The 13,324-nt window shown below is 42.1% G+C and overlaps 1 protein-coding gene across 3 annotated transcripts in view; it reads right to left on the reverse strand.

Moving 5' to 3' along the window:
• UNC5C (unc-5 netrin receptor C) overlaps positions 1-13,324 on the reverse strand; it is a 435,854-nt gene that overhangs the window by 53,903 nt on the left and 368,627 nt on the right. The gene's annotated exons all lie outside the window — the stretch shown is intronic.

Consider the following 13,324-nt stretch of genomic DNA (forward strand, 5'->3'; position numbering starts at 1 on the left):
TATGCTTGAATTCCCAGGACATGTGGGGCTCTAAACAGTTTTTTTAAAAATTTAATCATAGTAGCTTGCTGCTGGACTAATAGAACTAAGAGAGACTTGCTGTCAATGGTCAGAGGTTAACTACTCATTTACTGGGAGCTCAGCCCATGCAGAAGCTTCATACCCCTATCCCCTTTTATCCTAGATTTCCGGGGAATGGCTTTAACCTTCCCTTTAATAGAAATCCAATAGGAATTCTCCAGAGAGCAAGCAATTTGCCAGAGAGTTGGAAATGGAATGTGTTCCATTTGAGATCATTAGGAAATCAATAGGAGCCTTGAGAATGTAAAGTAATTTATTTTAGATTTTGAAGGCATTGTGTAATATTGACAAAATCATAACACTATTCACATTTTTTTTCTGCTAGAGACAAATAGCAAAGAAAGTTTACTCTCTTCTTCCTTATTTCCAGTGATAATGCAGCACTTCAGCGTTTTTCCTTCTGGGCAACATGCCCTGAAACTCCTGTGATAGAGACAAGTTATTTCTTTTCTTTGTGCCAAATGAGACAATGGGTTGGATCCAATAGTTCTCTTTCTCTAATAAGAAGAGTTCCGCCAGCTGATGAAGTTTCCTTATTTAAATTGCTGGTCCCAATCAATCCTGGCTAAAACTCTAAGCATACTTAATTGGAAATCAGTTTCTCTCAGATCAGCTGGATTCACTTTCAGATAAATATATTTAGGATTAGAGCATCAGAAAACTGGAGTTTTTCCTATTTAAACAGAAAAACACTGCATTTGGGAGTTGAAATGTATGTCCTACTTTTGTGCATACCTCTCAACCCTAGGATACCAGAAACAATGCAGCTTGAAATGAGGGAAGCAATAAACAAATGAAAAGATAGGAAATGAAGGAACACAGTGTGGAGGACTATGATGCTTATAGCGTAAACCTAAGTTACTCTAGGGCCAAACTAAAAGTGACGAATGACACAGTTTGGACACTTGTCAGCTTCCCTCAGGTTTTGATGGGAAATGTAGGCAGCTTGTCAGAATGTTGGACAAGTGACAGTTGAAAAGTCCATTGGACAGCAGTAGGAGAGCCAAGCTGCAAGACCAGGACGCCTACATTTCCCATCAAAACTTGAGGGAAGCTGACAAGTGTCCAACTTGTGTCAGGCGTCACTTGTTGTTTGGCCCTAAGTCCACTGGTCCATCAAGGTCAGTATTGTCTACATCAATCAATGCCTTAAAGTTGAGTAAGGCTGCATAGGATTGCACTGCTAGTGCAAGATGGTCTTGAAGACCTTGTAATCTGTAAGAATCAATTTGTTTTTGTGCTCTGAGTTACCATCAACTGAACATAAGGTACATTTTCTAAAAATGGCTCTTTCTAAAAGTGTATGAACCTTGCTGGGAGAGCAGGAGATACTTTTAAAAGGTCTTTCAGTTCTGAGAGAGACAATGGCTGGCCACCCCGTAAAAGTGTGCTTCTACTGCAGATCTCTCCTGTTGCCCCGGACAAGCTCCCACAACCATGGTTTGAGGCTGCTGCGGCTAGCCTATGCTCTTTCTTTTGGATCTCAGTTTGGAAAGGTGTTCAGCAGAACCTCCCACATCATTGTATCGACAAGCACCACAACAGAGTTTCCAGCAGCCATCTGGCACCTTAATAAAAAAACCCCTGGACTCCTCATATTGTGTTTTCAGCAATATTTGTCCCGATCCCAAATTGAACAGCATACCAGATTTCATCCTTCAGACTTAGCCAGCAGGGAATAATATGTTGCTAGTAGAAAGTAAGACAAAAATAAGTGGTTTGTCCCTGATCCTTGTACTCTTGCCTTTACACCGGTGCCAACAAATATTTGATGACACTGAGAGCCAGTGTGGTGCAGTGGTTAGGGTGTATGATTACTAGGATCTGGGAGACCCAGATTCAAATCCCTGCTCTGCTATAGAAGCTGAATGGGTGACTTTGTGCCACTCACACACTCTCGGCCTAACCTACCTCACAGGATGGTTGTGAGGAAAGAAAATGGAGGAGAGGAGAATGACGTAAGCTGGTTTTGGTCCCCACTGGGGGGAAAGGCAGAGTATAAATGAAGTAAAATAACAATAAAAATATTTATGCCATATATATCATGTTCCGTCCATTATGAAACTCAAGGCAGCACAGGTATAATTAATTTAAAAGATTTCTAAGACCACAGCTTGGTTTCAACCATGACTTAGTTCAGTCCATCCATGGTTTTGTTAAGCTAACTGTGATTAGTGTGATTATCAGGGTGCAAGGCATTCTGCTAACCATGGTTCGTTAGACTACATCACACCAGGATCTGAAACTAGGGCTCAAGGTTGGTTTCATAACCATAGATAATCTTAACAATGGATTTATGTGATGTATGCAAACAATCTGGGTAAATCCTAGCTTGTTCCATAGCACTGTTCTCAATACGATCCAGGATGCTAGCTGGTTCTCTTGGAAGCCAATGGCACCCAAGGCAACTGGGATTCCAAGAGGTTTTCCATCCAAGCACTGACGAGACCCAGAGAAAGGTTTCTCTATCCTACACTTTCCAAACATTGCTGGGAATGCATGTTGTTAATCAACTAGGGGGTCAACATGGAGTGTGCACACTTGGAAACGAGGGCATGCCCCTGAACTCTCTATAGATTGATTGCTAATGATCCAGTTTGTCTTTATGCGCTTTAAGTTTAGTTTTGAGAATACAATCTGGCCTCTCAAGGATGAATTATATGCCTTAACTTTGGCCTGATTAACTAGTAGCAGTAATCTGCTCTTTCCTAGTTTCTTCCCACAGCATTCTGATATTTTAGGAATGGAGGAACTGTGTGCGAGGGTAAAGATCAAATGGAAAGGATCATGCAAGTGTCCAATGATGGTTCACATAGGCACTTACTACAGAATGAAGGGATTGGCCGCATGTGTGAATGAACCACCATGGATTAATCATATCTACTCATACGCAGTATATATTCCTCTGCAGAAACAGTGTTTACATGCAGAGAGATCACTCAGGATTGGAATAACAAAGCTCCATTTCCCCATTCTCCCTCAGACTGAAAACACTTGGTCATTATGGTGTATGATGCTGGTGGGTACCTCCTATATCTTTGTCCAGTCTTCCTCCCTCCATTCAGTTGCTTAAAAGAAACAAGAAGGCTAGATGGATACATGGAATGCATGGCCAAGCCTCATAATGGCCTGGTGTGCTGAGTGCCCGTGGGTAATGCTTGAGCAGGGAGGAAGGCTCTGTGATGCCCCACTGAGATTCCTGTGCGTGTGATGTTGGACCTGTAGTGGACTGCATTAGGTCTCTTCATTTTCAGTAGTGTCAGTTGAGACATTTGGTTAACACCCACCAAGCACTCATTAATGAACTTCTGAGAAATCCAGTGATGTACATGAATGTGTGAACCAATCGAGAAGCTCAACTGAGTGTGTTGGTAAGTTGTTTACTGTGTGTTTTTCCCCTTCCTCATGGCTCACCCCTTTCAATATTACTGGGACAACACAGGATGAACCTGAGGAAATTGCTCACAGACCATTACCAGTCAATGCAAATCTTATTCTTTTAGCCCTGTGTGATCAGGAAACCCAAACAACAAAACACTCCAGTTCATATCATACCAATGAACACAGTTATTCTGGAAAATGCTAATGGGCTATTAAAATAGCAAACCTCTCTGTTGCTTTTATGCAAACACTTCTGAGAACAGGGACTAACTTAAATCAAGCCTCTTTCTGAATTACCTTTTAATTCAGATTTTTTTCAACTGTAATTGGAGTGGGTGTGCCAAGGAAAAGTGCTGGGGAAATAGTTTACGACTGCTGTTTCCCAGTACATGTGCCTAGACATCTCTTTTGATGGTTGGTACACTTTTTACTTTCTTTCATGCTTGTCTATCTGATATTTCATATAATAAAAAAGGACGTTTTCTTCAGATAATGAGTCAAATCTGCTGAGATTAGTACCTGCAATAATGAAAAATGACTTTTCTCCCAGCTTCAAAGTGAAAGCAGTGTAAAGCAGGGATTTGTTCTTCCCCTTTCCTTGATCTACTTTGCTAGCGGTATCAGTACTGCTGCATGACAAATACCAGAGGGACTTCAGCTATCACCACCACATTTCTTTGCTAAGGTATAAATGTAAGAAAAGGTGCTGCTGGATTTGACTCCGCAATCGGCGCTGGTACAGATGATCTGTGCCTTGAGCAGCTGGTGTCGCAGTTGGTAACTTACTTTGAGAAAAGGAATTAATTTAAGCTGCCCCAAGTGGCTTTTGATAAAACAAGAAAAATATTTTCAAAGGTTCTACTGGCGTTTGTTGCAATTCCTTGTGTGTTTACTGCTGGAATAGTTACAGCACCATTAGTTAACACCTAGATACTCCTTTGCATTTAAATAAACATCTCAAATTATTCAGATTGATGAGAATTAACCATTCCAGTTTCAGGGGAAAGAAATTAGGGCGCTGTTGGACTCAAGGCTTTGTTGAAATATTCATTACCATTTATATTTTTCCTTAAACTGACACTGGATTCTGGATTTATTTTTAAAATGCACAAACTTTTTTGGGGGGTGGGGGGTGGGGGCTTATTTCAGTTTTTTTTCCACTTTAAAATTTATAACCTTGGATATTCGACTGAAACTTCATCATGGTCAAGGCCTGAAAGGAACTGTAGCTTTTTGAACCACATACTGCCCATAGCCCCCAAAATCTCGCAATGAATTTTCATTCACCCAAAAAAGATCAAAGCACAGTTAGACCTGGAGACTTTTCTAGAGAGCAAATCTGAAGCATAACAGAAGTAGGCCCAATGGCCAGTAATAAAGTTGTGCAAGAAAGATCAGAGCAGGGTAGAAATCAAAGTTCCCGTTTCCTGCTATAGCAGGAGATATTCCTCCCCTGAGAAAAAGGGGGGAAGTGCCATCACAGGTTACAAAGCTTTAACAACTCTCTATAGTAAAACCATAGAGTGTCATGGTGACATCATGATGTCACTTCCAGTTACATGACTAGAAGTCACGTTACAACATTGCTTAGCCCTACACCCCAAAACTCCCCTAGCAGGAATTGCTGCTTGCAGATAGTCACTGAGGCAAAGTTATCCCAAGATTTCATACTGAACATTTACAAAAAAAGTGGGAGATATAAAGAAATATAAGCTGCATTTAGACATGGCTGTAAGCCATGTTTATACACTGTGGTGAAAAATCAAGAAAGATGGGGGAGAGGAAAGTTTAGGAAATATACCGTGAAGTGCCTGGACAGAAAGGAAAAGGTGATGGCTAGCTCAGGAACCTTAGCAGGGAGAAGGCTTGACTTGATGTAGGCTTTCCCATCTTCTCCTTTCTTAGTATGTATGTAGTAAAATTTTGTCAGTAGCTGGGCAACGCAAAGGAGCTTTCAACCTACAGGTGGGGCCAGGAGATCTCCTGGAATTTAAACTGATGTCTGGACTACAGAGATCAGTTGCCTTGGAGAAAATGGCTGCTTTGGGAGGTGGAATCTATGGCATTATACCTCTTGTCCCCAAATCACACGCCCCCCCCCCCCAGTTTTACCTCCAAATCCCCAGGAATTTCCCACCCTGGAGTCTTCAACCTTGTTTAGGTAACTTCTGGGGGCTCTTCTCAGCGATGAGAAACAAGCCAAGAAGATTATGAATGAAACAAACAAAATGTGGAACATCTGGTAGACTAGAGCCCCAGCTTTCAGTTAACTGAAAAACAATGAAGTTTCAGAACTGGGCAACTATTTTCTTTGGATGTTTGGAATTTCACTCCAGTGAAAGTCCCTATTCCCCTCAGTTTCAGATGAAATCTGTCCTGGAGAAAACTTTGCCCAACACTCTTTAGAACAACTGACTTGCTCTTGGAAGCTTGTAAGAAACAATTTTCCTTCAACACTTTATTGAGTACTTTGCAATATCGTTTTGCAGCCTTGAATTACACAACACTTTTTCTTTCATCCCTTGAGATTTTTTTCTCTCTTTTATCTGAAAAATAAAAAAAAATTACTCCAGGAAAGCAATGTCCTGATCTTTAATTAGAATATTAAATAGCTGCACCATTTAAGTTACGAAGCTGCTTATTAAGAAGCTTACGTTTGGCTAGAACTCGAATTATGTACTGAAAGATTCCTCCTTCTCTCCATGGGCTGCAGAAAGCTGGAATGGAGAGCGCTTTCTAGGTAACTCTCGGAGGCTGTTTTATTAAAATGCGAAATTCTTTTTTTGTTAGATTTATGTGGCATGGAGGGTAACCACTGTTCATTTTGAGAATCTGTCCTAGAGACCAGAGCCTGAGCTGGTTAATCTTTTATTTAGTGTAGTTAAATTTCAATAAATCAAGACATAAAGCATACCAGAGTCATTGGCTTCCTTTAGCAGACCCGTGTGGAACTTTCCATCCTATATCTTACTCCCAGTAGGGTAGCTATGGCTGTAATATGATGTTGGTCTTTGGTCTTAGAATCCCAGCAGGACTATTTTAATTCCCCCCCCCTCCGTTTCTGGTCATCTGGCATAATGCTCCTCCTCATCCCCACAGCTGCCCCCATTCACTGCCCTGAGGCCCCTGCTTGGAGCCTCCATGAGGGGTAGAATGCACCGACTGAGACCAGCAGCTCTAGTCCCACAACCCAGCTGTCTGGTGGGGACCCACCCATCAGGCACAGCAGGGCTGGATCCTTCCCTGCAGCCCAGCATGGTAATGACTCAGTGGGGCCAAAAAGGAAAAGCAGCAGGCATATGGCCAGTATGCTGGAAAAGGCCAACAGGGTGCAGCTCCGGCTGGGAGAGGGCAGGAGAAGCCTCAGTGGGCCAATGGGCCTGAGCAGAAGGGAGTGGTGAATGCAAGTGCTGTGGGGGACTATTTAAATCTTGGCAACCTGAGGCCAAGCAGGAGATGGTCTTGGTTGATCCCTTTCTAAACCTGGCAGAAATAGTGGTCCTGAGGGAAAGCTTAGAGAGCATCTGGATGGGAGAAGGATTCAGTGAGCTCAACCCCCCTTCCTTCCACATCTGAGGCCTAAAGGATCTCTAGGCCAAGCCTTGAGCTGGGGGACCAGAGGTGGCTCTGGAGGACAGGCCAAGCACCTCCCTTTTCAGCTCTGGTTCTCCTCCAGGCTGGGCCAAGCCGCATTTCTTCGACCACCCTGTCCCTGGTCTGATGAAGGGAGCTTTGACTCTCAAAAGCTCACATCCTGAAAATCTAGTTGATCTCTAAGTTCTACTGGACCCGAATCTTGCTCTTCTACTACAGACCAACATGGCTACCCACTTGAAACTACCTGTCTCTGTGGCAACCTAGTGTCATCACTCAACCTCCACACACTGATATTTTGATAACCAATGATAGCATGTATTTATATTTATACACATCTGAATTAACAGGCATATGCAACTGGACTTTTATTCTTCTTGCAGAATTTGGCAGGTAGTGCATATTTTACAGTGAACATCCAAAATCTGGTGACAGTTGACATTCACATGTTAATGTAGACAAGCCCAGATGAATTTTATGAGTTCTTCCCCCCAAAGACCTACCTATAGGACGTACAAAAGTGAATGTTTGATAATCACGTTCAAGTGACCACCAGCATTCAATATTGGGCTAGATTCAGACATCTGTGAATAAGATTGTGGAAGGGACATTTGACATTCCATCTTTCTCTCTTTGGCATTCTTTGCCCCCTGAAAATCTAGGACCCATGGCAACAGTGTGGAAAAGAGAGCCAGTTTGGTGTAGTGGTTAAGAGTGTGGGACTCTAATCTGGAGAGCCGGGTTTGATTCCCCACTCCTCCACTTGAAGCCATCTGGATGACCTTGGATGAGTCACGGCTCTCTGGAGCTCTCTCAGCCCCACCCACCTCACAGGGTGTTTTGTTGTGGGGATAATAATAACACACTTTGTAAAGCGCTCTGAGTGGGCATTAAGTTGTCCTGAAGGGCGGTATATAAAAGGAATGTTGTTGTTGTTGTTATTATTATTAAAAGGGAAATTGCAAGAAACCACCCCTCTCTGAAGAGCATGTCCATGCTTCATTCATGAAAGTGTTTGCTAAAGAATGTGCAGTATGAGATTTTTGGCTGATTCTCTCTTTCTATTGGGACGCCCCCCCCCCAATCATGCCACATTTTGTACCATCCCCTTGGGTTCTCTGACCTTCAAGAGACAGTTTTCACGGGGCACAGGGATGGAGAAAGAAGGGGGGTAAAACGTCCCTCCACAAGTTCTGTTGCACTTTCAGACTGGATTTGGATACAATACAGTGTATTTTTGGCATTTTTAATTCTCATAACAGTTACCTGGGATTGTCAACGTTCTATAGATTTTGGATATTGACTGCAGCATAAATATATAGATAAGAGTTCAATAACTGTCTACATATACAAAGCCAGTGCAGATAAGAATGTTAGATTAAAACCAGAGATCCACTTGGTCCTGATGATTACTGGGTAGCCTTGGGCCAGTCACACACTCTCTCAGCTTGATCTATCACACAGAGTTGCCATAGAAAGAGCAGAGAAGAGCTGCTTGTACGCTGCCCTGAGTTCCTTGGTGGGAAAAGTTGGGATTAAAAATAGTATGAGATTTGCACATATATCAATTTACTACCTGTAGTACATTTGTAGTAATCCTTAAATTCATAATTCCAAAATGGTTAATGTGTATTTTTTCCCTAGAACACTCTGTGCTGTATTTCCTCCCTTTTGAATAAAGACAAATCCCAAGTCAAATCACAACAAAAATATCCACCTACTTTTATTGTCAGGTTATTTTCTGCTATCTGGAAAGTCTCTCAGGTTTGCACTAATGATGTCAGAGGTCAGTAATGACATCAGACATTGTAGAGATAAATCTCAGCCATTTGTCTTCTTTCTGAAAGGCTGATTATTGACAGCTAGAGAGTGGATGACAACCATGGAGTTATGGTACAGTGCAAGTTTCACCAACCATTTGCTCATCAATCGACTTAGACTTTTCTTAAGGGAGTAACGAAGTCTGCCTTTCTTCTATGTGGTGAAGATGCTTATGAAATTACATCCTTTGGCTCCAAGTATATATTAAATTACTGAAATCAACAGGTAATTTGCCTATATTTCTAACCTGAACATAATACTGCAAATTTTTTTGCCCAAAGGTTAAATAAAACCAAATGTAACTCAAGATATTTGAAGAAGTATCTGAAGAAGTGAGCTGTGGCTTATGAAAACTCCTATCTTACCACACATTTTGTTAAGTCTTATAGGTGCTACTGGACTCTTGTTCTTTTCTATTGCTACAGACAGACTAACACAGCTACCCATCTTGATCTATCAAGAAAGATATTTCGATCTCCATATAATTGATGTCAAGCACATTTTGAAAATAAGGTCAAACTCTTGAAGACAATGTAGGTCAACAAATTCCAAAAGATCCTGAAAGGCTGCTTTTCTAGGAACAACTACAAGTGTTTTATACTGGATCCAGTGCTACTACTAGAAAAACAAGTTAAGGAAGCTGCAAATAATGCTTTCTACAATCATACTCTAGCCTGGAAGATGGCTTCTTACCTCGACATGGCTGACCTGGCCACCTGGATCCATGCTATGGTAACATCAAAACTTGACTATTGTAACACACGATGCATTGGTCTCCCATCTAAGTTAACTAGGAGGCTCCAATTGGTGCAAAATGCTGCGGCTTGACTGTTAGCAGGAGTGAGCAGGAGCATGAACATCACTCCCATCCTGCAGTCACTCCGTTGGCTACCTATCCGTTACCATGCTCAGTTCAAGGTATTCGTTATCACATATAAAGCTCTTCATGGCCTTGGCCCAACATACCTATGGGACTCCCTCACCTCCCTATGTCCCTCCACGGTAGCTTCACTCTGAACTTCTAAACGGGGTCTCCTGCAGGTGCCAGCCTACACATGGGCGAAATCAATAGCAGCCTGTGCATGAGCTTTCTTTGTGGTGGCCCCTACCCTGTGGAATGACTTGCCTGAGGGGGTCAGGCAATCATTCTACAGGCCTGCCTGACCTCCTTCCACATTTGCAAACAATGCATAACCAAATTATTCAAAAAGGCTTTTTACTCAGATAGGAGGGCTGCATTGTAGGGAGGGGGGGTTTCAGATGCTTTGGGACCATAGACTTCACCACTATGTTGCCTTACATATTATCTGTTGCTTTAAATATATATATATACTACCTGTGCTTCATGTTGTCTAATATCAGTCCTAGAATTGATTATGTTCTATTTCAGTATTTCTTCAACTCTGTATTTGATCCTGGCTAATTGTATTTATTTACCCTATGGCATTGTTTATGGAAATGTCCTTGACACTGTACGGAAATGTCCTTGATTCCGAGAGCCAAGCTACAAGTGATGCCTTACACAGGTTGGACACTTGTCAGCTTCCCTCAAGTTTTGATGGGAAATGTAGGCGTCCTCGTTTTACAGCTTGGCTCTCCATTACAGCTGCAAGACCAGGACACCTACATTTCCCATCAAAACTTGAGGGAAGCTGACAAGTGTCCAACCTGTGTCAGGCGTCACTTGTAGCTTGGCTCTGATTGTGCTAATCTCACACTATGTGACCTACAGTGAGAAAGTCCCAGTGAGAAACATCGACTATAAATGACATAAGTAAGTAAGTAAGTAAGTAAGTAAGTAAGTAAGTAAGTAAGTAAGTAAGTAAGTAAGTAAGTACGTAAGTGGCATGGTTTCTCCCCAAAACTTGTGGGAATATTAGTTTGATGTGGTACTGAAAATTCTGTTAAGGATCCATTCCTTACTCACTTTACAGAATTTTAAAACTATTAAATGTTTTGGAGGCAGTAGCTTCCAGCTGAGTGGAGGGGGCAGATTTTTCTGAGGTCCCCTTTACATGTTACAGAATACTCAGGTCAAGTCTGGGGTATCCACTGCTATGCCCTGTGTAACAGTCACATATGAATTACAGGTTCTCTTTAATACCTGTGACACCAAGGTGCCCACTTCTAATCATGACTGTGGCACATATAGAGAAGAGATTCCCACACTGTCTTCCTGATCTGAAACAGTCTTCTATGTGGGTGGAGAGTCTATGTGGTCCATTGGAGAAACCAACATGTGTACGCATGGATTTCCCAAATGAGTCAAAGAGGCACACCTCCCCCCTCATCCCCAACTGGAAAAACGGTGTAGTGGGTAAGGCTGAAGCAACTTGCCCACATTTGGGGAGGGATTGTAGTTCAGTGACGGAGCATCTGCTTGGCACGCAGAAGGTCTCAGGTTCAGTCTCTGCTATCGCCAGTTAAAAGATTTGGCAGTAAGTGACGTGAAAGACCTCTGCCTGAGACCCTGGGGAGTCGCTGCTAGTCTGAGTAGACAATACTGACCTTAATGGACCAATGGTTTGATTTAGTATGAGGCAACTTGATGTGTATTTTTTTTTAAAAAATCCCACTTTTGTCCCTAATTGGGACCCCAAACAGCTTCACAAAACCCAAAACCCAAAACAACTCTGTGAGGTAAATAAGACTGAGAGATTGTTACAGCCCCAAGGTTACCAGTGGGTATTTGACCCTGGTGTCACATATTCTAATCAGATGCTCTACTCACCATGCTACAGTCGTGATCTGAATCAGGCACCACAAAGACATAAATTGAGGAGAACCTGCAACTCATGTCCATTTGTTATAAAGGATACAGGCAGAGGCTCCAGGCCCAACCTATGTACTCCTTAGTGTGAAAGTGGTCTTTGTGTGAAGAAAGATCAGTTTATATTCTGGAAAAGACCGAGTAAGAAGCAGACAGACTGCTGTTGGGCTTAAGGGTGAAAGATAATAATAATAAATAATAACATTTGATTTATATACTGCCCTTCAGGACAACTTAACATCCAATTAGAACGGTTTACAAATTATGTTATTATTGTCCCCACAACAAATACCCTGTGAGGCGAGTGGGCCTGAGAGAGCTCTAGGAAGCTGTGACTGACCCAAGGTCACCCCTCTGGCTTCAAGTGGAGGTGTGGGGAATCAAACCCGGCTCTCCAGATTAGAGTCCCGCACTCTTAACCACTACACCAAACTGGCTCTCTCTCTCTGCCTCTGAGGATCTAATGTAAGACACTGGATTTGTTGCCTATTAGGACTGCCTTTATATCTGTAATATAAATCTAATATTAAAAAAACACTGCAAGTTCTAAGTTCTCTCCTCCACAGAGAACTGATCCAGGTGAGCATGGAGCATAGCACTTCTCACCACTCGCTTTGGCTTGTGTGCCATCTTGGCAGCATGATTCTTAGAACTAAAGCAGAACTAAAGTACACATCTGCATGTAGACAGCCGCTTGGGTACTGTGGTTCACAAAAATTGTCTTGGGCCAGTTTAAGTGCACAGGATACACTTCTTATTTTGGTGTTTAGTTTCCCTCACACAAGGTTAGGACTGTCCAGACCACATGTGCATCATTTCATGCCAGTAGCTTGTAACCACGGAGAGATATGCTTCGCACTTTGCGTTCCCAGCAGTAACCGCACTTCTGATGTGTTAAGTTTTCAGTTTTCTGTTGCAAAAGAGGTTCACAGCTTGAGTGACTCATCCCATTGCATGTTTTATTTCTGGATATTCAATGTGGAAATCCATCAGTCATTAGAGGATGCTAAAAAGACCCAGCCTTCTAAATAAGCTCTCTCTCATTCAGTGCTTCTTCTGACCCACAACAAGCCACAATTAAATTGTCTACACATACAGTAGGAGCGAATTTCAGGCTAATCATAAAGATGAACAAGTGAGCTTAATACAAAAATATATTGCCACAGTTCATTTCCTTTTTGTGTAGACACCTAGTCTTCCTGAACTTGCTATCTAATGTTCAACATCCAAATGGGAAATGCTAAAAACCCGTGTGCACGTGTGCTTTACATCTGGCTGGTTGGATATTCTATTATGCAGACTTCCATATACATTCAGAGCCTTATTATACATCATTTTAACAAAAAGACTCATTTCATGCTTGGTGCATACATACACACAGACAGGGTTCTTTAGTGATGATCTCTTAAGAGCTTTGCTTTCTTCCCCATTATTTTGCTTTTAAAAAAATCTCTCATGCTTACTGAAACCTAGTGTGCTCAGGGGCTTGATAGGTTCTCATCACTTTAACCAAATCTACAATCCATTATAGCCTCTGCTTGCTTTCAAAATAAGCACAAAAGGAAGCCAAATGCATATTGCATCACAAAGGACTGATGTGCACTGCTGATTATGCAGGGCTTGTCCAAAGTTTGCTGTATTCCAGATAGTAACTTTTTCTGCATCACAGACATGCAG

Source organism: Eublepharis macularius, chromosome 10 (genome assembly GCF_028583425.1).
Source record: "Eublepharis macularius isolate TG4126 chromosome 10, MPM_Emac_v1.0, whole genome shotgun sequence".
In the NCBI taxonomy this organism is placed as follows: domain Eukaryota; kingdom Metazoa; phylum Chordata; class Lepidosauria; order Squamata; family Eublepharidae; genus Eublepharis; species Eublepharis macularius.